We start from the raw sequence: 22,502 nt of genomic DNA on the forward strand, positions 1-22,502 counted from the left end.
TTTTTCTGACAAAAAGATGGTTGTCCACTTGTACTGAGATGAGTAAGAAAATAGAATTCACTTCAAACAGCAATCTGCAATCTACTGGCACCTAACGATGACATTTTACACACTGAAACTTAACACACTGTAATGGATCATTTTAATTTCTTCTTTTAAAATTTTCCACCATATATTTTCACATTGAGATTGAGAGTGTCGTTCCATGTCAGTGAGCTGATATGCCTTTCTTGCCATCTCTACTGATTCTTTAGCTGACACACAACTCCTTATCATAAATGAATGGTAAAATGAGCTTTTATCCCCTCAGGCAGTCATTTTTTAATGTTTCAAATGAATGACATAGACAAAAGTTTCAACATCATCTCTTTAGCTGATGATCTATCACTAAACATTGCTTTCATCCAATGATTCACAGTCCGTGATGTTTAGTCTTTACCCCACTGTAATCCTTTATTTAGCTGTTAGTAGTGGTTTGTGTTTGTCTTTTACTCATTCAACTTAATTATTTCAGTCCTGTTTCAAACACTGACTCTCTTTTTTAACACAAACTGCTTTGCGTTTTCTCTCCTGTCTCCCATCTACATGTTTGTTGTCCTTTCAGCTACAGTGTTTGACACATGTTGATTGCTCATCGCTGTGATCAGTTCTAAAATGTACGAAACAGCCATGCTATTAATGTGACAGGTGTCTTAGTGGTCATCCTACAGAGAACAATTTTATCCTGCAGCTACCTTCCATTTTACAGAGCTTTATAGTGCTTTTCACTGAGTGTCACAGGTTTTCTGTTTTCATAGATCCCTTTGTGGCAGCAGATCCAACAGTAAACACAGTTGAAGCATCAGCAGTATTAGTTTCAGTAATTCTAGTATGACCGGTCAAGGCTGACGTCATTATATTTCCATATTGTTATCTTTATGACACTGAAAGTTTGATTCTAAAAAAGCAGAGATAGAAAATATGAGTGAAGAAGAGGTTAAAGTGAAAATAAATGACACAGGGGGAAGAGGAAGAGAGGAAAGGTTCAGAGGGAAAGGGCAGAGAAAGAAAGGAGGAGGTATGGACAAGGACAGGCAAAGTTGAGAGCTTGTGTGTGTGCCTCTCTGCTGCTACAATCAAATTGTGTCTGGATTCAAGGTGACCTTTGACACCCGTTAAGAGCAAAAGAGGTGAATGATGCAGACAGATCATTTTGTGGCCATATCTGTCCACTTCTCTGTGGGTTGAGACAAATTTCTAAGGGTCATGTAATGGGAGCCAAATATCTAAATATATATATATATATATATATATTTTAAATGAAACCTAATGACTAAGCAAATTATTTATGTCAGTTATTAGCCTAGTGAAAATCCTCCTTTCAGTTTGCAGACACAGGTAGTTTTCACTTTCGGGTCATTGTTTTTCATTTGTTACTTTAAATGCTCCTTGCCCGGGGTCTGCCTTTTGGTCTTTTGGTTTCTGCTACATGATGCAACTTTAATTGTGAAACAAAAAAAAAAAAAAACACAAGCTGTGCACTGCTCAGGACTTGCCAAGGCCAAGTATTCTCCTGAGATCTGACATTTCTAACATTCTGCATTTCTCTCTCTATCTTTATCTCACTGGCTTGTCCTCATATCGCTCCTTTACTCACTCCAAACCAACAGTGGGTGTTCAAAGCTCCATCAAGCATATAGTTGCTGCTTCTGTCTGCGCCTTCCGTCCTTTCTGTCGGAAGATAACAATCCAGAGGTTCTGTGCTCCACAGATTTCAATTCTCCACACTTTTCTTCATATATCTTCTCTTTTTAACCATGTATTTTTCCTTCCTTCTATTAGTTTTTTTTGTTTTGTTTTGTTCAGCCATTCTGCCCCAGTTTTCATCCTTAACCTGTGCAATATCAGTATAAGACAAGGTCAACCCAAAACAGAAGAAAGGGCTCCATACTCTTTATTCTCCTTTCTGTTAGGTAATTCTGCAGAATGCACTATTTCAAGACGGCATTTAAACTGTGTTTTGCAGTCCATCTGGACTGTGAGGAAAAAGATATAAGAAGATGCTGGAATGGAGGTGGGGGGGGGGCATTCGATCTTTTTATAGCTGTATTTGATATTTGAATGACCTCACATAACATGTTCCACAAGCATTATGCTTGGCACTGGCTAGACTAGATTGACAGATATCTCAGTAGATAGCTTGATGGATGGCTAGATAGCAAAACAAATCAACAAAAGAGGAATTAGGAAGAGAAAAAATGCAGGACACAGGGGATGAGTGTAATGCAGCTGTGTGCTGTGTGTGTGTGTTCTCACCATCCGTCAGCTTATGGTTTACACAGGCTTTTCTAATGCATCAGTGCCCTCAGCCTGTTATAGCTTAGCAACGTGCCTGCCCTTAAATATATGAAAATCTGCTCCCTCCAAGCGTGCAAATCAGCATTTTTGGAAACATGCAAGCAGACACAGATGCATGCAAACACACACACACACACACACACACGCACGCGCACACACACACACACACACACACACACACACACACACACACACACACACACACACACACACACACACACATCCTGACAGTTATGCAGTTCAACACTTTCTTCACACACTCACTAGCATTACAAGTCATGCAGTCTCACTCACACACACACACACACACACACACACACACACACACACACACACACACACACTTCAAGTCTGAAAGTCACATTGTGATGGCTTGAAATGCCTTTTATGCAGATTGAGTACAAGCCCTCAGCTGATCAGAATCTAGCCTTCAATTTGATATGCGACTAAAAGGAGCAATGTCATTCCAGCTGGGCAAGTGCGCCTGTCAGCCCTCACAGCTGCCACTGCAGCCAACAATCGGCAAAGCAGTTGACTTTGTTGTTACACTTTCTCTTACCGTACATTACTAAATCTCCATTTGCACTATTTGCCTATTTGCACTACTCTGCCTGGTTTACACTCAATGTCACTTACCCATTATATTGTATATTGTATAGCTTTCTTGTTATATGTAAAATTGTATTTATTTAAATTTTTACTTTTTAATTATTTTACTTGCATTTTTAATCACTTTTATATTTAAATATATTTAAATGTTCATTTGCTATTTATCTAGGGATTGAGAGTAACGCAATTTCTATTCTCTGTATGTCCTGTACATGTGGCAGAATCGACAAATAAAGTTGACTTTGACTTTGACTTTTTCATTCTGGCCGAAAAAATCCTGCTTGATCTGCTTGTGTGTATTTGGAATGTAACAATGATCCAGATTCCTGGCTCAGTTAACACCTCTTTCTTTTGGCTTCAGTGTTGATAATCGTGATTATCAACACTCAATCATGATTGGCTCATTATTGGAAAACTAAATGACATAATAATCTAAATTATTCTGACATATTTACAGTTCGCCTATTACCTAACCAACTTTCCCCAGACCACCATACTTCCAAATGGCATTAATGTTACTAACTAATATGGTTAATCAGTATATTACCATATGATGCAAAATTACCAGAGCTATTTCTCAATGCTGTTAGTCCCCCTGCATTTACACATATTTTAGTTTCATCAAAATCAGAACAGTCCCCTTCTGTCCACCAGCTTCAGAATTGAGCTTAATCTACAGTGTTAAAAAATTTACTATATACTAAAAAATGGTAATGTTGGTAATGATAATGTAAGGTTCTGCCAGTACATCAAGTATTTTTGTTTTAATCAGAGAATTCCATAAATGGTATAAAACAATGTGTGGTTGGAAAATGTAAAAAAACAAAACAAAACATTTTTACAGATTTCTGTTAACTGTGTAACATGGAACCAGCTCCCAGTTTGGATTCAGAAGACTTACAGCCTTTCTACTGTTAAGATAAGCCTTCAAGCGTTCCTTTTTTATAAAGCTCATAGTTTAAGCTGCTATGCAGGTTGAGGCTGGTGGGGAACTTCTCATGATGCACATTTCTTGTTTGCTCTTATTCCCCATAGGATTGTATGAAAAGTAATGTTGCCCTTGTCTCTTCATATTCTTCTTCTTTGTCTTTTCTTTTCCCTCATCCCGAAACCAGTTCATGGAAGATGAGTGGTCCTCCCAGAGATCTCTTCCTGTTACAAGGGAGTCTTTTTCCCCACTGTCATCAAGTGCTTTGCTCACTGTCGAATTGTTGGGGTTGGCTGACATACCAGAAATGTCACTGCAGTTAGCTATAGCAAAAAACCCATAGCCTTCTGGATGTGTCTCTGTCGCATATTCCCCTGGCTTGTCTGTGTTTACTTTGAGTTGCTGCACTTAACTTTTACATCTCTATTATTAATTCAGTGAGTGCTCAATCGTGATGTCAGCTGGTCATGCAGAGGGAGTTGGTGTTGTTGTGAGACTGCAAGATAAAATCACCACAATAGTGGATGTACAGTGGGGCAAAAAAGTATTTAGTCAGCCACCGATTGTGCAAGTTCCCCCACTTAAAATGATGACAGAGGTCAGTAATTTGCACCAGAGGTACACTTCAACTGTGAGAGACAGAATGTGAAAAAAAAAATCCATGAATTCACATGGTAGGATTTGTAAAGAATTTATTCATAAATTAGGGTGGAAAATAAGTATTTGGTCACCTCAAACAAGGAAAATCTCTGGCTCTCACAGACCTGTAACGTCTTCTGTAAGAAGCTTTTCTGTCCCCCACTCGTTACCTGTATGAATGGCACCTGTTTGAACTCATCATCTGTATAAAAGACACCTGTCCACAGCCTCAAACAGTCAGACTCCAAACTCCGCCATGGCCAAGACCAAAGAGCTTTCGAAGGACACCAGGAAAAGTATTGTAGACCTGCACCACTGGGAAGAGTGAATCTACAATAGGCAAGCAGCTTGGTGTGAAAAAATCAACTGTGGGAGCAATCATCAGAAAATGGAAGACATACAAGACCACTGATAATCTCCCTCGATCTGGGGCTCCACGCAAGATCTCATCCCGTGGGGTCGAAATGATCATGAGAACGGTGAGCAAAGATCCCAGAACCACACAGGGGGACCTGGTGAATGACCTGCAGAGAGCTGGGACCAAAGTAACAAAGGTCACCATCAGTAACACACTACAACGGCAGGGAGTGCCAGACGTGTTCCGCTGCTGAAGCCAGTGCATGTCCAGGCCCGTCTGAAGTTTGCCAGAGAGCACATGGATGATACAGCAGAGGATTGGGAGAATGTCATGTGGTCAGATGAAACCAAAGTAGAACTTTTTGGTATAAACTCAACTCGTCGTGTTTGGAGGAAGAAGAATACTGAGTTGCATCCCAAGAACACCATACCTACTGTGAAGCATGGGGGTGGAGACATCATGCTATGGGGCTGTTTTTCTGCCAAGGGGACAGGACGACTGATCCGTGTTAAGGACAGAATGAATGGGGCCATGTATCGTGAGATTTTGAGCCAAAACCTCCTTCCATCAGTGAGAACTTTGAAGATGAAACGAGGCTGGGTCTTCCAACATGACAATGATCCAAAACACACCGCCCGGGCAACAAAGGAGTGGCTCCGTAAGAAGCATTTGAAAGTCCTGGAGTGGCCTAGCCAGTCTCCAGACCTCAACCCCATAGAAAATCTGTGGCGGGAGTTGAAAGTCCGTGTTGCTCGGCGACAGCCCCAAAACATCACTGCTCTCGAGAAGATCTGCATGGAGGAGTGGGCCAAAATACCAGCTACTGTGTGTGCAAACCTGGTAAAGACCTATAGTAAACGTTTGACCTCTGTTATTGCCAACAATGGTTATGTTACAAAGTATTGAGTTGTATTTTTGTTATTGACCAAATACTTATTTTCCACCCTGATTTACGAATAAATTCTTTACAAATCCTACCATGTGGATTCATGGATTTTTTTTTCACATTCTGTCTCTCACAGTTGAAGTGTACCTCTGGTGCAAATTACTGACCTCTGTCATCATTTTAAGTGGGGGAACTTGTACAATCGGTGGCTGACTAAATACCTTTTTGCCCCACTGTATGTAGGCCTACTGCAAAGTCATCTGTTTCACTTATGGAACATTATATTACATGCGTGTAACATTTCAGTCAGTGTTGTTACCAAATTATTTCATGTAGAATTTTAAGTTCTGTTTAGTCAGTCAGGAAGAGTTAGAATTACAGTATAGATGAAGGGTTTGTCAGTTTTACACTTGGAATAATCTTGTGATAGAAACACAGTGTGTGCGTGGGTAATCACCGGCACATGCATGCAACATTGCCAGGTATGTACTACTTCCAGTAAGAGATGGCATTTGCTCATGTGCTGACCTCGGAATTTTGCCCTATGGCAACAGATGTTGGACACATATGTGACAGAGCACAGAACATTCACATGCGCATACTAGGGACAGAGTGTTGACAAGTCCGACGCAGCAGTATGCAGCTCACTTGTGTGTAAAACCCTCTTTGATATTCTGTGCATGACTGCTGGCTGAGGTTAGAAAGCGGATCACATCTATTACCTTGCTAATTCTACAGCTTGGCCTTTGCATAATAAGATGCATTTTCTTTGAAAGTGTGTGTGTGTGTGTGTGTGTGTGTGTGTGTGTGTGTGTGTGTGTGTGTGTGTGTGTGTGTGTGTGTGTGTGCGTGCGTGCATGTGTGAGGGGTGAATAATGGGAAAAAAGAGACATCTTAAGTAATCAAAACATGTTGGCAATGACTTAATGAGTGAATCTTGCCATTGTAATATGGGCCTCAGATGGTAGGTGGGTTAATGAAAGAGGTTTTTTCATCTTTGGTGCTTTGGCTGCTGCCTGGTGACAAATGTAATGTTTTCACTAATCTTTCCTTTCCTCATCTAATACACTACCTCCCACTACATATGCCAGGCATAATTGTATAATAGAAAAAAAATGTCTTGTTAATATTCATTGTAATTTTTTAATTTGCTCCCATTTAAAAAAAAAAAATACAAACCATTTTACATTTAAATGTAGTCAACCTCACCTTCAAGGTCATTTCACTGCATACCTTTGGACTGCTTCCAATACATCTGCTATTTTAGACTACTCCCCTGAAATCTTACAAATCTTGAAGTCGTGTACCTACTGTTTCACCCTGTACCTCAAACATGCAAAGCAACAAACATCAAACCAATCTTCTGTCAAACCAATCTGATATTCATGTTGTGGATCATCGGTGATAATGGTCTCCAGCTGGGTCTTCAGCTCTCACCCTGAGATCAAACAGGAGGATCCAGTGGACAGGGCTACAGTGCCCAAGCCCAAAGGTGATGTATTAGGGCAGCAGTGCAACTTGGATCATGATAGTCATACATTTCCACATTCACTCAGTTCTGTTATTTGAATTTGTCCCCTAAGGTCAAACTGTCTATGATAATATATTGTTGCCTTTTAGAGAGAACATTGCATCACATCACCCGTTTCCTCAAAACTAAATTTAAATCAAATTCAAATTCAAATTCAAATTTTATTTGTCACGTACACAGTCATACACAGTACGATATGTAGTGAAATGCTTGGACAACTACTCGTGACCTAAAGAAAACAAAAAAGGAAAAGGCTATGAATAAGATAGGAAATAAATATGAAAAATTAAAAAGGGTAAATTTAACTAGGAAAGAATAAAATACAAATTAAGGTTAAAAATGAAATAACTGTACAACACAAATTAGAATGAAGGGTAAATTTAACTGGGAAAGAATAAGATAAAATATATAAATTAAAGTTGAAAATAAAATAACTGTACAACAAAATACACAATATAGAACTATATAAGAATGTATGAAGAAATATAAATAAATATATACACAATAACAGCAGCTGTACAAGTATTAACTGGAAATGAAGAATAGTGTCCAGTGTTGTGCAATCCACATTATGTCTTCTGCAGTGAAAATATGCTTAAAGTGATTTAAGTGATGAAGTGAAAACAATGTCCAGAATGTCCAGTGTGTGTAAGAACTATATGTGTGGGTCAGTACTGTGTGGTGGTGTGATTGAGAGACCGTATCACCTGCGGGAAGAAGCTCCTCCTCAGTCTCTCTGTGTTGGTCTTCAGGGAGCGGAATCGCTTTCCTGACCTCAACAGAGAGAACAGTCCGTTGTTGGGATGGCTGAGGTCCTTCACGATCTTCCTGGCCTTGGTCCAGCACTGCCTGCTGTAGACTGAGTGCAGGTCAGGGAGCTCGGAGCGGATGGTGCGCTCAGCTGATCGCACAACCCTCTGTAGAGCTCATCTGTCCTGCATGGTGCTGTTCCTGAACCAGGTTAAGATGTTTCCCGTCAGGATGCTCTCTATGGTGCACGAGTAAAAGTTCCTGAGCACCTTGGAGGGCAGTTGGAAGTCTCTCAAGCGTCTGAGGTGGTAGAGACGCTGACGGGCCTTTTTCACCATGGTGTTGATGTGACAGGACCATGACAGGTCCTGCGTGATGTGAACTCCGAGGTATTTGAAGCTGTCCACTCTCTCCACTGGGCACTCGTTGATGACGGGGGTCTGGTAGTTCCTCTCCTGCTTAGTGCTGAAGTCCACTATCAGCTCCTTTGTCTTACTGATGTTTAGAAGGAGGTTGTTCCTCTGGCACCAGTTCTCCAGATTCCTAATCTCCTTCAGGTAGGCCGTCTCGTTGTTATCAGAGATCAGGCCCACCACGACGGTGTCGTCAGCAAACTTGATGATGGTGGTGGAGCTGGTAGTGGCCACACAGTCATATGTGTACAAAGAGTACAGCAGGGGGCTCAGAACACACCCCTGGGGGGCTCCAGTGCTGAGAGTGGTGGAGGCTGAGACATGTCCGCCCATCCTTACTGCCTGTGGTCTGCCAGTTAGGAAGTTGGAGATCCACTGACACATAGATGAGCTGAGTCCCAGATGCTCCAGCTTGGTGGTGAGTGTGGAGGGAATTATGGTGTTAAATGCAGAGCTGTAGTCTATGAAGAGCATTTTAACATAATTCCCCCTTCTAGTGTCCAAGTGGGTGAGTGATGTGTGGAGGAGATGAGAGATGGCATCGTCTGTGGAACGATTTGGACGGTAAGCGAACTGTAGTGGGTCCAGTGTGTCTGGTAGTGAAGAAATGATGAAGTCTCTGACCAGGCGTTCAAAACACTTCATCACTACTGAGGTGAGGGCTACAGGGCGATAGTCATTGAGAGAAGCAGGGTGGGGTTTCTTCGGGACAGGAACAATGATGGACTCTTTGAAGCATGTGGGGATCACCGACTGAGATAAAGAGATGTTGAATATCTCAGTGAACACAGGAGCTAGCTGGTATGCGCAGTCTCTTAGGATACGACCTGGGATGCCGTCTGGTCCTGCTGCTTTCCTGGTGTTCACTCTTTTGAAGGCTCTCCTTACTTCATGCTCGGAGATGACGAGCACATTTCCGGTGCTGGCAGTATCTTCCTGTCTGCAGCCGTTAGCGCCGCTAGCACTAGCATTGTTGGAGTCCTTAGCTGCAGCCTCGAAGCGAGCATAGAAAGTGTTCAGCTCGTCTGCCAGAGTCACGGCCGTGTTCGTCATACCGGTTGTTGGTGCTTTATAGTCCGTTATTGTCCTTAGTCCCCGCCACAGGCTCCTAGAGTCACTCTGTTGGAGTTGTGACTCTAGTTTCCTCCCGTAGCGCTGCTTCGCCTCTTTCACCGCCCTCCGCACGTTATATGACGCGGCTTTGTACGGGTCCATGTCCCCCGTCGTGAGTCCCGTGTTGTAGGCAGCGGTGCGGGATCTCAGAGCGTCGCGGATGGTTTTATCCACCCACGGCTTCTGGTTGGGAAACGTTGTGATAGTCTTTGTCTCCACTGTATCATCTGCTAGTTTCCCGATGAATCCCACAACCGCTTCCGTAAACACGTTGACATCATCATCGGAGCTGTTTCTGAACATGCCCCAGTCTGCGTCATCGAGTGCGTCCTGTAACGCGGCCACCGATTGATCCGTCCAGCGCACGACCTTCCTCTGAACCGGAACTTCCTGTTTCAGCCTTTGTTTGTATTATGGCATGAGGAAGATGGCGGCATGATCAGATTTGCCAAACGGAGGGCGGGATTGTGCCTTGTAGCCGTCCTTGACCGTAGTGTAGCAGTGGTCCAGTGTCCTTTCACCTCTGGTGGGGCAGGTGATGTGTTGATAAAAGTTCGGCGCTGCGCGTTTGAGGTTGGCGCTATTAAAGTCCCCCGTCACAATAAGCGCAGCGTCCCGGTGTTGTGTCTGGTGCTGTGTGAGTGCCTCATGCAGCTCGCATAAGGCGGTGACCATGTCCGCTTGTGGTGGAATATAAACGGCACTTATAATGGCCGATGTAAATTCCCGAGGTAGATAAAAAGGACGACACATGATGGACAGTAGTTCCAGATTTGGTGTTGTCAGAGATTTACAGTTAACAAACAGTCAGGTGAATAAACAACACTGAGACACTTGATAGTTAACGTGCTGCACGGGTGAAACTCAGAGAGCAAACACACCCAGCTGCAGTAATCGTTTACTGCAGGAGCGTGTGAGAGGAACAACGTTCGCACTGTTGCACCAGTTGTTGTTCACCATTAAACACACGCCGCCTCCCCTTGACTTCCCCGAGTCCCGTGTCCTGTCCATGCGGTGAACCGAGAAGAACTCGGCCGGCTGGATGGCGTGGTCCGGCACCGCTGGGTTCAGCCATGTCTCGGTGAAGCAGAGGAGATTGCAGTCCCGAATGTCTCTCTGGAACTTTACCCTGGCCCTGAGGTCGTCAAGCTTGTTCTCCAGTGACTGGACGTTGGCGAGCAGGATGCTAGGCAGAGGTGTGCGGTGTGCACGAGCTCTCAGCCTGTTCCTGACGCCGGCTCGCTTCCCTCTAGGCCGCCGCTGCTTCCCTTTGTTCTCCCTCAAGATCTCACTCGGCCAGCTCGGATCCGGAGTTAAAAACTTCGAATTGTGAGTACATTGTATACCAATAGAAACAAGAGTGTCACTGTCATACCTAATGTACCCAATGGTGATGATTTTGCCGATTTAGAAACACTGAAAACTAACTTAAAAAACAAAGACAAAGAAAAAGTGGTCGGAGCAGCCGACCTCACCGGCGCCATCTTATCACTTCACTTATTTAAGTTGAAGCATCACTCTGGAGAGACTGGAGAAAGTCCAGTGTGCACACCTAGTACGCAACAGCTATGGACTGTATCAGTTCCAAAAGCATCCCCACTTCTTCACAGTGCTGCATACTGTATCTGCTGTGTCATATCATTGTACAATTCAAATATAACTTCTACCTACCCATCCTCCTTCCACGTAAAATGTATTTATCATGTGCACAGGGAATTATCCAAAAAGTTCAAGAGGTGTCTCAGTCCACAACAAGATGCAGCATCTCCTCAGGTTAGTTTTGGACGTATGTACCAATTAGTGAGGAACAGAAAATCTCCAAAGGAAGTCCAAAGGCAAACATCTCTCTAATGTACAAACGACCTGAACCGAATCTTGTGGATAGGAAAAAAACACAAAATGAAAGTGAGAAAAACCACCACTGAGCAAAATAAAAAAACAAAGTAGCTCCATCATTATAACTTCAAGCTTAATCTTTTGATCACCCACTCATCAATCAACCTGTTTCTAGTAATTTGACACATGCTATAACAGGTTTTCCCAACAAAGGCAGATTGCATGACTCCACCAATAAAATAGGCACCGCATACATATGTATTTTCAACTGATAGTGACACAGTTTCCACTAGGTACCTGTTGATAAGGATGCAACGTGAGAAGTTCCCTTCTCCCTCTTTATTCTTTATTCGTGTATCATGTTACTGTTGCTTGAGTGCACGCACACTTTGAACAAGACAGCTCCATTTCCTCATTGCCGTTTGTGGGGTCCTTCAGTTGAGTGATTAGAAAAAAAAGAAAATCCAGCTTCAGATTACTACTGATTACAGTCTAATTATCACTTGGTAGAAAAAGATACTTCAGCCCATCTTTGCACATAGCATTCGGCGTTGTCGATGCCAAGGTCATCCCATAAATTGCGATACACCTTTCTTAGAGCATGTTGCTTCTCTCTTTACCTTGTGACCAGGTGGCTGTTTTAGTGGAGTGCCTTTTCCAAACTGCATGATTAAAACAAATGGAGAGGGCAAGAATGATGCAGAAAATGCATCATTCTCTCACTTTCTTTTTCTAAGAGAGAGTGGAGAGTAAGGGTGTTAAGGTGAAAAGCTTAAATGATGGAACCTTTTACTGCCAGGTCCTAAAAATGAGTGGAAAGGAACAAAGAGGCACAGATGAGCTGAAGTTTGATATGGTGCATATAGTACTTGTATGAAAGGAAACTGTAGAAGAGCAGAGTTGGAGTTATTGTGATGCTGAGCCTCAAACCAGTGAGAATGACACATTCTGCATGATGAAACCTTGGAAAAAAAAAATTAGGAGCAAATGAAAATTTCATGCCCCAGTGCTTCCACAGCAGCCTGGGTTACCTCTTCTATTTCGAGTCCCCATCCTCAAAACATAATGTTCTTAGAGAGGAAAGGGTTTTCTAACATTTTTTTCTCATCCTCTTTTTCTTTGGCTGTAACTCTTTCTCTCTCCTCTTCTGTCGCCACAACACACTGTTACACTCTGATCCTTAATCTCATGCAGAAAAAAGAGAACCATGGCACTCTTACCCCATTTTTCTCTCTACAAGTTTTTGCATGTACTAATTTGTTTCCTGCGCACTAAATCCCTTATAACAGCATTTAAGAGGAATCTAATTTTTTGTTTTGCCACATTTAAATAACTCTGTAAGGAAGCCATTTTAATGCAATTTCATGCTCAAAACAAGAATGTTGAGGGTTGAGTGAATCAGCAATTTGCCGAAAAGTCATGGTTTAACATCAGACTAGAAAGCAGAGAGGTGTCTGAACTGACAAAACAAAGATGGGAGAAAAAGCTGACAGGAACACTAACATGGAAACTACTTTAAAAAAAAGAGTGAACAGGGAAATAAAATCAGCTCACGGGCTTTTTGATGGTAAAAGGATGCATGCTGACACATCACAGTAACAGTGACTTGTTAACTTCCGCTAGTTTCCCAGATTTGCGCTTACAGAAGATGTAAATACCCCAAAACACCCTTAACATTGGCCACAGATAAATTCCTGTTTGTATTTATGAAAAGCATGACCAGTCTTAATTATGTGTATTAAAATAATGAATCATATTTAAAAGACACGATACATATGTTTACATTTCTGACAGTTACAGTAAACCCAGTGATTCCGTAGGAGTGGGCGGGCTTGTACAATCACATTTTCACCCATATATGCAAGGGATTGTATACGCTTAAGCCTCAATGTATGAATGAGTGCACATGGATAAAGCACATATTACAGTACATGTCAGTAGTAAAAGGTCTGAAGCCAGATGAAAGGCTTACAAATCTGCAAGGTCTTTGCTGACAACAGTGGAGGACAATATAGCATGAAAGCACATTGAAAATAAGAGTAACAAGAGAGGACAAACGAGACATCAAATATGTGAACCAAAGCAAACAGGCCACTGCTTAATCCAATCAAAGCCTTGCAAATTGGGGGAAAAAAAAACCCACACAGGGATACAGCTTGTATGGTTTTGCTGCTTCCTTAAATGCCTGATTTTAAAATGTTCACATTTTAGTAAGGAGTAGGAAACCTTTGGCTAAGAAACATACAAGGTCAAACAAAAGGACAATTTCACTCCAAATTCAGACTGTCTTTACTCATACCATTCAACAGTGGAATCAGGTCAAGTGCAGCACAGCCACGAGTTTGTCTTTGATTTAACAAGTAAGGCTGAACGATTTTAGTAATGATTGGTCCTTATTGATCACACTGACCTGTTGCCCACCTCAGTTAAGTTCTCTGACCTATTTAGAGCTTTAGCATGCTCTTCCTGTCCGATTCTGTAACTGTTTCTTTGCAAGCAAGAGTGCTATGATTTTAACCAGACGGTGCAACTATTGTATACGTCAGATCCTTTTATGTGTGTTGCTCAGGAGCAGGTCCTCCATTTAGAGGGTTCGTGGTTCCATCTCCAGCTCCTTCAGTCAGTCAGCATGTCAAAGTGTCCTTGGGCAAGATAATGAACCTCAAAACTGCCCATGAAGTGTAGGTGAGTGTGTGGGATAAAAAAAAAAGTTTTTTATGTATGTATAAACACACAGTTTTAACAGAGTTTGTGATTGGTGAGTACGGCTTGTAGTGTATTGCGCTTTGAGTGACTGTTTAGACTGCAAAAGTGTTATAAGAGACAGTCCATTCTTTCATTTGAAAGGAAAACTGACAAGACAAAGACGGAGACATGAAATGAAGACTACTGACTGCACAAGAGAAAGTGAAAGGGCTAAAAGACACAATAACAAAAGAGAGAAGCAGAGGAAAAACTGACAGGACGAGACAGACTGCAAGAACAAATCAGTTCAGAGCTCCTCGTTTTCTGTTTAAGGCAAGCAAAATTTCTGCAGTGAGGCAAGCAAGAGACATCAGGGAGTCACACACAGTGATCCACTCAGCTTGAAAATGACCAGTGAGGCAGTCCTGACAGAGCAACACAATGTTGAAAAGAGTGAGTATCAGTCCAAATGCATGTAAGACTGACACAGGGGCACGTGAGAGTCAGAAAAGTACCAAAGAAGCGTTTTTAAAAATGCTGATTTCTCTCACGAGTTGAAAAAAATAATGAAACGAGAGGGTCAACAACTGCAGTTCCTCTAATGGCCACTTGAGGCTCAAGTGAATCAGTCAGCATAATATACACTCCCATTTTCAAATGTGAATGCAACTTTAACAAAAAAGGACACATTTATTTTAGTCATCTTAAGATCACTACAACCAAAGTTATGTTTTTTTATTTATTTATTTTATTGTATTTTCTTCTCTGATTTCCTCACAAAACACAACTGAAGTGTTGGTGGGAAGACGACAGATGAACAGCTGTGAAAGTAGCAAACTATAACAGTAAATAGCAAACATTTATCTACAGTATTAAATGAATTGTGCGATTAAAACACACATTACCCTGCATCTTTTTGTCTCTGATAATACAGAAACAGGAACCCTGGCTTCTTTCACTTCTTTGAAGTGCGTCTCAGTTCAATCCAGCAACTACCCAAAAACACTTCCATGGTGTTGTATTTACTTGCCATTGTGTTTTGTTTCAGCATTTTTCTATTAGCTGGTGCTTTCTTCAGTTGCAGTGTCTTTGAACCTTCAGGACCACTGCTTGACACACCCTAGTGTGCCACACCTGTGTCCAATTGTCTCCCCTCAACCAGTGTATGTTCCATAACTCGTATCCAAATCTAATCCACACTTTGAATATAAAAGTTGCTCTAAACCAGCTGTCCGATGTGGCCCTGCAAACACTGATGTGCTGATGGAAAGCCAATCCTATTCAGTGTTAGACATGGAGGAAACTCTGTACACTTGCAGATATTGCAGAGTTCTGAGTGATTTTTTCAGTGCTGCCTCAGTAATGAAGAGAAACAAAGGGTTTTCATTTGTACATGTTTGGAAGTCAGTTTGTGCATGTGATTGGAAAGTGCCTCCTAATAAATGCTAGTATTAAGAACAAGAAAGAGGAAATAAATGAAAACTCGTGAAGGACATGAGTTTAATCTATCCATCTAATATAGCTAGCAAATCCCCCACCTCCGCCCCACGTAGATTCTGAGTTTGCTTTATCTTGGCCCGCTACTTCTGGATTTGTTTGCGTAGCTGGTCTGAACTGTGCCCAAATCTTGAAACTTTCCAATAAAAGACAAGTGCACAACTGTGGGGATAACGCAAACGTTTTAAAACTTGAGTCGTCAATCATTCCAGTCCAAAAAAAGAAGGACTCACTCTTTCGCACATCACATATAAATCTACTCTGTGGATGATGAAGAAGTGGATTGGGTGCTAAAAAAAAAAAAAAAAGTTTCTAAGTGTACCGTTCACCATGAAGGAGCAAACTACAAACTCTCATAGCTGCTTTTTAAATCCACAGGGGGTTGAGTGTTTGATGCTCTTCAGATAATTGCTTCAAGATTTCAAGCTTCCTGTAGCTATAAATTAAGCACATTTTGATTAGATGTTTTGGTGGTAAATAATAAGTGGCACAGGGTCCTTAGCTTTCCCAAGAGTTAAGCTATGTGACACCCCTCTGTGAAACAATTTAACAGAAAGAAATAGCTTGGGAAATGTAGATAGATGGAAGGAAACAGAGCATTTCTACAAAGGCAACCAAGCACTGTATCATTACAACATGAAAGGGAGAGTCTTGTTAAAGGTTGCCATCTGCCACATGCCCCAATAGTCTTGTGCTTCTTAATCCCTCCTGCTGGGCTAGTAAATTCCCCTTTAATTAGAATGCAAATACCACTAATAAGGTTAATACACCAAGGCCTGTTTTCCTGTGACCAAGGCATAGACTGAGAAGGAAATTAAATGATCCCAAGAAATTGCCTGTATTTTATTTTATTTTTTTGCAGACGCAGCTGTATGTGTGGATATGTGCGTTCTCTTTACAGCCGTTGTCTACAATCTCCCAAATTGTGTTCTGCCAAAGATTAAAGTGAGATAAAGGTGTAAAGCGAGAGAGCTCAATCAGAGAGAGAGACGGACAGAGAGAGAAAACAAAGCAAATAAGAGGCCAATAGGAAGCAAAGGGAGAATTTGAGCATCAATCATGATTAGAGGCAATAAAACCAACAGTGGCCCATCAGCAATAAAACAGAAGGGGAAGGTTATGCTCATTTTCTTCCCCGTCTGTATATCTGCATATATGTGTGCAAAATAAGCATGTGTGGTTGGGGACTACTTTCTGACATGCCCTCTAATGCTGTTAAAGTTTTCTTGTCTTTGCAGAAAATAAAGCCCATAATAAAGCCCAGGCACCTGAAGTACAATGGGATGCCATATTGGGAGGTAGTGTGTGGGGATGCGGAAGGCTTGGAGAGGAACAGCGTGAACGGTGTTTGATGGGATGAGAGAAAGTTTTTCAGAGATGCTCTAAGGCCCATTAGTGACTGATGAAGGCACAAGTTGCAGCAGAATTGCACCTGTGAAAGTGGTGGCCGGGTAAGCACCAAGGCTGGGCTCACGTAAGGCTCATAGAGTAACAATTGCAAACAAATTGCTGAAGCAGACTGTAGTGTGCCACAAGGTTACCTTCACCTCCATGAATCTTTAAAGAAGGCATCAATGTTTAAAATATGAGTTCTACAGCGAGTGATTGCCCCTAAATAAATGCAACGCTTTGTCAGCTGAATGTTTTACCAATCAAAACTAATGTCGTCTAGTTGCCAGAGTGCCCCCCGCCTCCCCTTCCTAACCCTCTTGTTTGCTTGACACATTTCACAGATTGATGTGTGTGTTGCGAGATAATACCTTCTAATCGCGGGTCAGATTTATAACCCAGCCAATCTTTTTTTTTTATTTGATATCCTTGTCGTGATTGATAGATATCATCAAAATTAAAGGCTTAACTTTGAGGTCAGGAAGAGTGATTTGCTGTCAGCGCTTCTTTAATACCAAGAAGGGGAGCCGGCAAGTCGTTTCTCTTTGGGGACAGCCAGGAAAAAAAAGATGATGAGGATGAGAAGGAGTAAGAGGAGGAGGAGGAGTGGTAAAGGGGGGAGGGTTGGTGGAGGATGAGAAAGGTGGAGGACTGCATCTTATGAGGTTATTAGGTTTTAATCAATATGGTATATGGCCAGAGGATGATTGGAAAACAAACCTAATCTGGGAAGCAATACATCTCTCATTCATCTCCCAGGCTCTCGCTCTCTCTCTCTGGTGGACCTGCCTGGCTCCTATTGACACTTTATTCCATTCAATACACATCAGAGCGAATGTTGGGTTCCTGTAAATAACAACCACTTAAAAGAGGCAGGCCAACAAGCATCTGTGATATATGAGAATCTTGCAGCTGATGTGAACTTGTGGCCGATGCAAAATATGGAAGCAGCGTTGTGCAGGTAGAGACATTTTAAGCCACATTTTTTGTCATGTTAATAGATTACCAGGTACACACCTATTGCAACAGAGGAGAAAAGACAAGCTGGTTAAAGGTTAATTTTAACACACCACATGATTTACCATGGTCATGCATTTATCCTGTTTTCTTACACATCTGATGCACATATAAGTGTTGCGCATTCCATTTTGACACAATAGCATGTTTTCGAACCCTTTAACCCATTTGTAATGTTTTAAAATCAAATGATGAAATGTATGAGGCACTCTGCTGAAGTACACATCTGGGTATATTGACCTGGCCTGGTACATTATTAGAATATGTGCCAGGCCAGCTTGGGAGACACCCCAGAGCAGATCCAGGGCACACTAAAGGGATTGGGAGCAGCTGGGGTTTCCCCCCAGTAAAAGCTGCAGGAAATTGCAGCTAAAAAAAAGGGAGGGGTACTCATGGCCATTAATGAATTAGGAAAATTATAATAAAGTGGAAGCACAGATTCTAACCCATAGCTTGGAAGATCTATAATTATACCTCCTAAATGAACAGACTCACATAAACACAGAAGCACACATTTGTTGCTATATACCAGTCATAAGCAGTTTTTCAAAGCTGTGGAGTCTGAGACCATACAGGAAACCTCGCTTATTCTTTTACTGTTACTATAGAGATCGGAGAGTGTGGAATAATTGGCTCTTGTCTCGTTAAGGTATCCTGAAGATCATCACAACGCTAAGTTCAAATAACTTCATCAGATTGATTCTCACATTCATTTCAAACCGACAAACACGCACATGCTCATATACACAAATGCCTGAGTGTACAAAGTCACCCATGCATGAAAAAACTGCAGACACTGCTGCATGTACATTAAATCAGTTTTGCAGATGCCATCTTTTAATCAAGAGGCCTTTAGATCACACGGTTGTGTACAAATACATGTACACAACCTGAAAGGGTATCATGTCTGTACTGTACTGTAGATGTCACAGAGAAATTTTGAGTTGAGTGCATAATATACAAGCGACTGCAAGAAATCTGGTGTATGTTTAGGTATGTGTGTTTTTCCTTTTCATACAGTATATTGTTATGTGATTATGAAACACATAGGGACTTTTCCTTCAGTTGTCTGAGTTGACTGTATGTCAAACCTATTCAGACTTGTGTGGTTTTACCATTTACAGCAGTGAAGCAGTATATGTGTGTCCAGTGCCTAAGGGCACCATAGTGAAGGTCACTTAGGTAAGGATGCACATTTTGTAACTTTACCCCTGCTGTTTACCCCCCCCCCCCCCCCCCCCCCCATACAAAAGTGTGTTACATCAGCTCGATGTTCAGCACAGATGTGGATATGACAGTGCCCTTTCCCTCTCAAACTGCCACCACATCGTGCCTTAGTCTTTCCACATGGTAACAGAACCCAGGAGGGAGATCCTGCAACAGAGCATGACTAAATATTTCAGGATAGCAGATGGTCAGGACTTTGACAGTACTTTTGAAAAAAAAGAAAAAGAAGAATATGTGGACTCTGGATTCATGGCTCCTGGCAAGTTTATTGCAACATTTTTGACTGAGATGATATGCTGAGCAGCCTTGCAGAAGTTACAGAAGATAGCTGACATTTATAGAAAAATTTAGTCCAGTGACATATAATTAAGTTTCACTGAAATGGAAGCCACATACCTGTCAACAATAGGATTTCAAAATAAGGGAAATTTTGCCCTGGGCAGTCCGCCACATATGCCACACTCCATATAAATAAGGTTGCACAGCCCAAATCCCAGTAATCTAATATTCAGTAAGCAATCACTTGCTTTAAAATATTACTTCAACAAGGATTGGGTTAACTAGTTCCATAGCTGGTTTTTTATTCCCTTGTCTCTCAAGCAAAATCCGCTTACAGGCCCTCCAACCCGACCTATGTAAACATTTGGAATACAGTAACACCTGACACCCTTGTTTTCCCACTACAGTGCTCCACATTTTAAAAACAGTGTGCTCCATCTGTTTAAAAAAACATTTTGTTAATTCATTGCTTTTCAATATCAGCAGTCAGGAGATCAGATGCTCAAATTAAAATAAATAATTTAAAAGACAGAAAAAATGGTACAAAAAAGCCACCGAAACATTTGCAGTGTAAAATATAATGAATAATTACATTAGCCAAAAATAGGACTTATTCAATAATAAATTGAGTGTCTATGATGAACGCCATTGTTGCTGGGACTGGTCAAAATAGAGGTTGCTGTTAATAAGCATGAAATTAATTTTGTGTCAAGTTTAGAGTTTATGTGACTGCTCTTCCAAGGCTATACTGAGCCTATTATAATACATGCTCAAGACAGCACTCTTGATCTGCAGTTTAGTGCTTCATTAAATGTAACAATGTAATTTTAATACAGAAAAATCGAAGAGTAAGATTAGACTCAGCTGATTTTTAAATAAGCCTGTTTAGTAGTTTAAGTGGCTTAAATGCTTGAAAAAGCACTTTGTAAGTTATTGTGTATGGCTGCCTTTATTTGTATTATTAGGAAATATTCTTTTTTAACACCAGAAGAGAACCTTTTGGAATAAAATGTAATGTGTTCATTTTTAAAACTTTAAAAAAGGGTAGGATGTACATATATGGAACTTTGGACTGTTGAATCTTGCACAATGAAGATTATTATGAAAAGTTGGGTTTTTACCAATACTCATTTAAGTGTGTGAGTGTTTTAACAAACATGCAACAATAATATGTGATGCTTTTTGGCCTTTGTAAGTTGTAGTCTTGAAGAAAAATGGAAATCATTGCATTTTAGACCAGAAAAGACAACACTGTTGAATTAATTCCTTGTGTTTTGCTCTTGACATGACCTTCCAGCCTTCATAAATGATGTGGGCACTGCTTCACCTTGCAGAAAAATGCAAAGTTTATCCAGTTAACCATGAGTGTTCACCATTCCTAAACTATATTTAGAGTATCACAGACTATTACTGGAGTGGTTTAACTGGATAGTCAATTGTAATGTTTACAGAGCCTTGCCAGACTGCAGTGAGTCATGAGAAAACTGGAGCTAAAATGGGCTCGACTTCCATGACATATGAGGTTTGAATGGAATCACAGCTGGTCAGAAGCATGCAGAGGCATATTACAAACATAAATTAAGTATTCAAATTTAAAAAGGAAAATATTGTTCCATTATGTTTTCATATTTGCCTCTTTGAATTCCAGCTCCTAATCTGGATTGAAGTACACACCCCTACTCGTATTTTGCTGCACTTTGTTGTTCTCTTTATGGGTGCTTAATTTAACTGAAAAATGGAAGCTTTAACAACGACATTGTCTCTTCATATAATCATTATGGAGAAACAAGTAAGAGAGACAATCAGTGTATTAAGGAGCTGGAGCAATGATTTAGAGAAAAAAGAGGAACACAAAAAAGGATGCTTGTACCCAGTCATTGATATGACTCTAAATTACTGAATTTTATCCTTCAGTTCCCTTTCTAGCCCAGTCTGCAGTGACACCAGAACTGGATGTTCAATTGCATTAGAGCCATCAATGGACTATGGATCAGAAGGATAAATTATTAATCAGTTTGTGTCTACTGTTGTGATTGTAAGATTATATCATATATATGTATTGTCTATACATAATCATAAGCATGTTTTTAAGCTATTGATATCAGTGACAAGTGAATTCTTTTTAATTGTATGTCTGGAACTTTAAATGCAAACTCCTTCTCCTCAGAAACAGACACAGACACCAAAGTGGACACCCCAAGAGCTTTCTGTATTTGGAGTAGGCCCAACTCATTAGGGTGATTGTCTGAGATGCGCTTTTGACCACAGATCATGAAGTGCATAATTGGCCCTGGATTTGCAGTGAAGAGGGAGAATATATAGTGAGTGCCTGTCTATGTGTGTGTGTCAGTGTGTGCCTGTTTATGTGGCTGTCTGTCAGAGTAAGTATTTTTGCATGAAAGCAAAAATGAGATGCAAGTAAAAGCAATTTTCAATCATGATCCAAAATTATGTTCCCATATCTGTATAATTTATGGAGCTTAGCTGATAATGTTAGGTCATTTAAAAATTAAAAATAGCCGGGGTCCATGATCTCTACTCTGCATTTTTATTATGAACCAAATTTTCACATTTGAGCCTGTGAAGAAAATGTTATCATGTATTTGTATGACTAAGTTGCATACTGGGTGCCAAATTTAATGTAAGCTGTATGCTGTGATAGTTTTAGTGGAGAAAATAATGGTTGTATGTGGTTCAGGACAAGAGAAGAATTGCATCGAGTTGTTCAACACTTTTTTCTGTATGATGCTAAAGTTAATAATGCAGTTTCTTCATTGGGAGAGATATATAATGTAGTAGGAGCACACAGGGGGTCAATGAATCATAAATAAGGCTTTGAAGATCAGTAACAGCATGACGGCTCTGTCTGTCAGTTTGCTACTGTATTTTTTCCTCCACCTGCTTTTCCTCATTCCAAAATCCCACACAAACTTAATCTCCATCTTCCACTCGTAAAAAAGAGACTGGATGATGATAGGAGAGGAAAGACGAAGAGATGTGAAAACACT

The sequence above is a fragment of the Mchenga conophoros genome, linkage group LG22 (assembly GCF_057382185.1).
Source record: "Mchenga conophoros isolate Kocher_MC1m ecotype Shallow Benthic linkage group LG22, M_conophoros_male_GT1.1, whole genome shotgun sequence".
NCBI lineage: Eukaryota > Metazoa > Chordata > Actinopteri > Cichliformes > Cichlidae > Mchenga > Mchenga conophoros.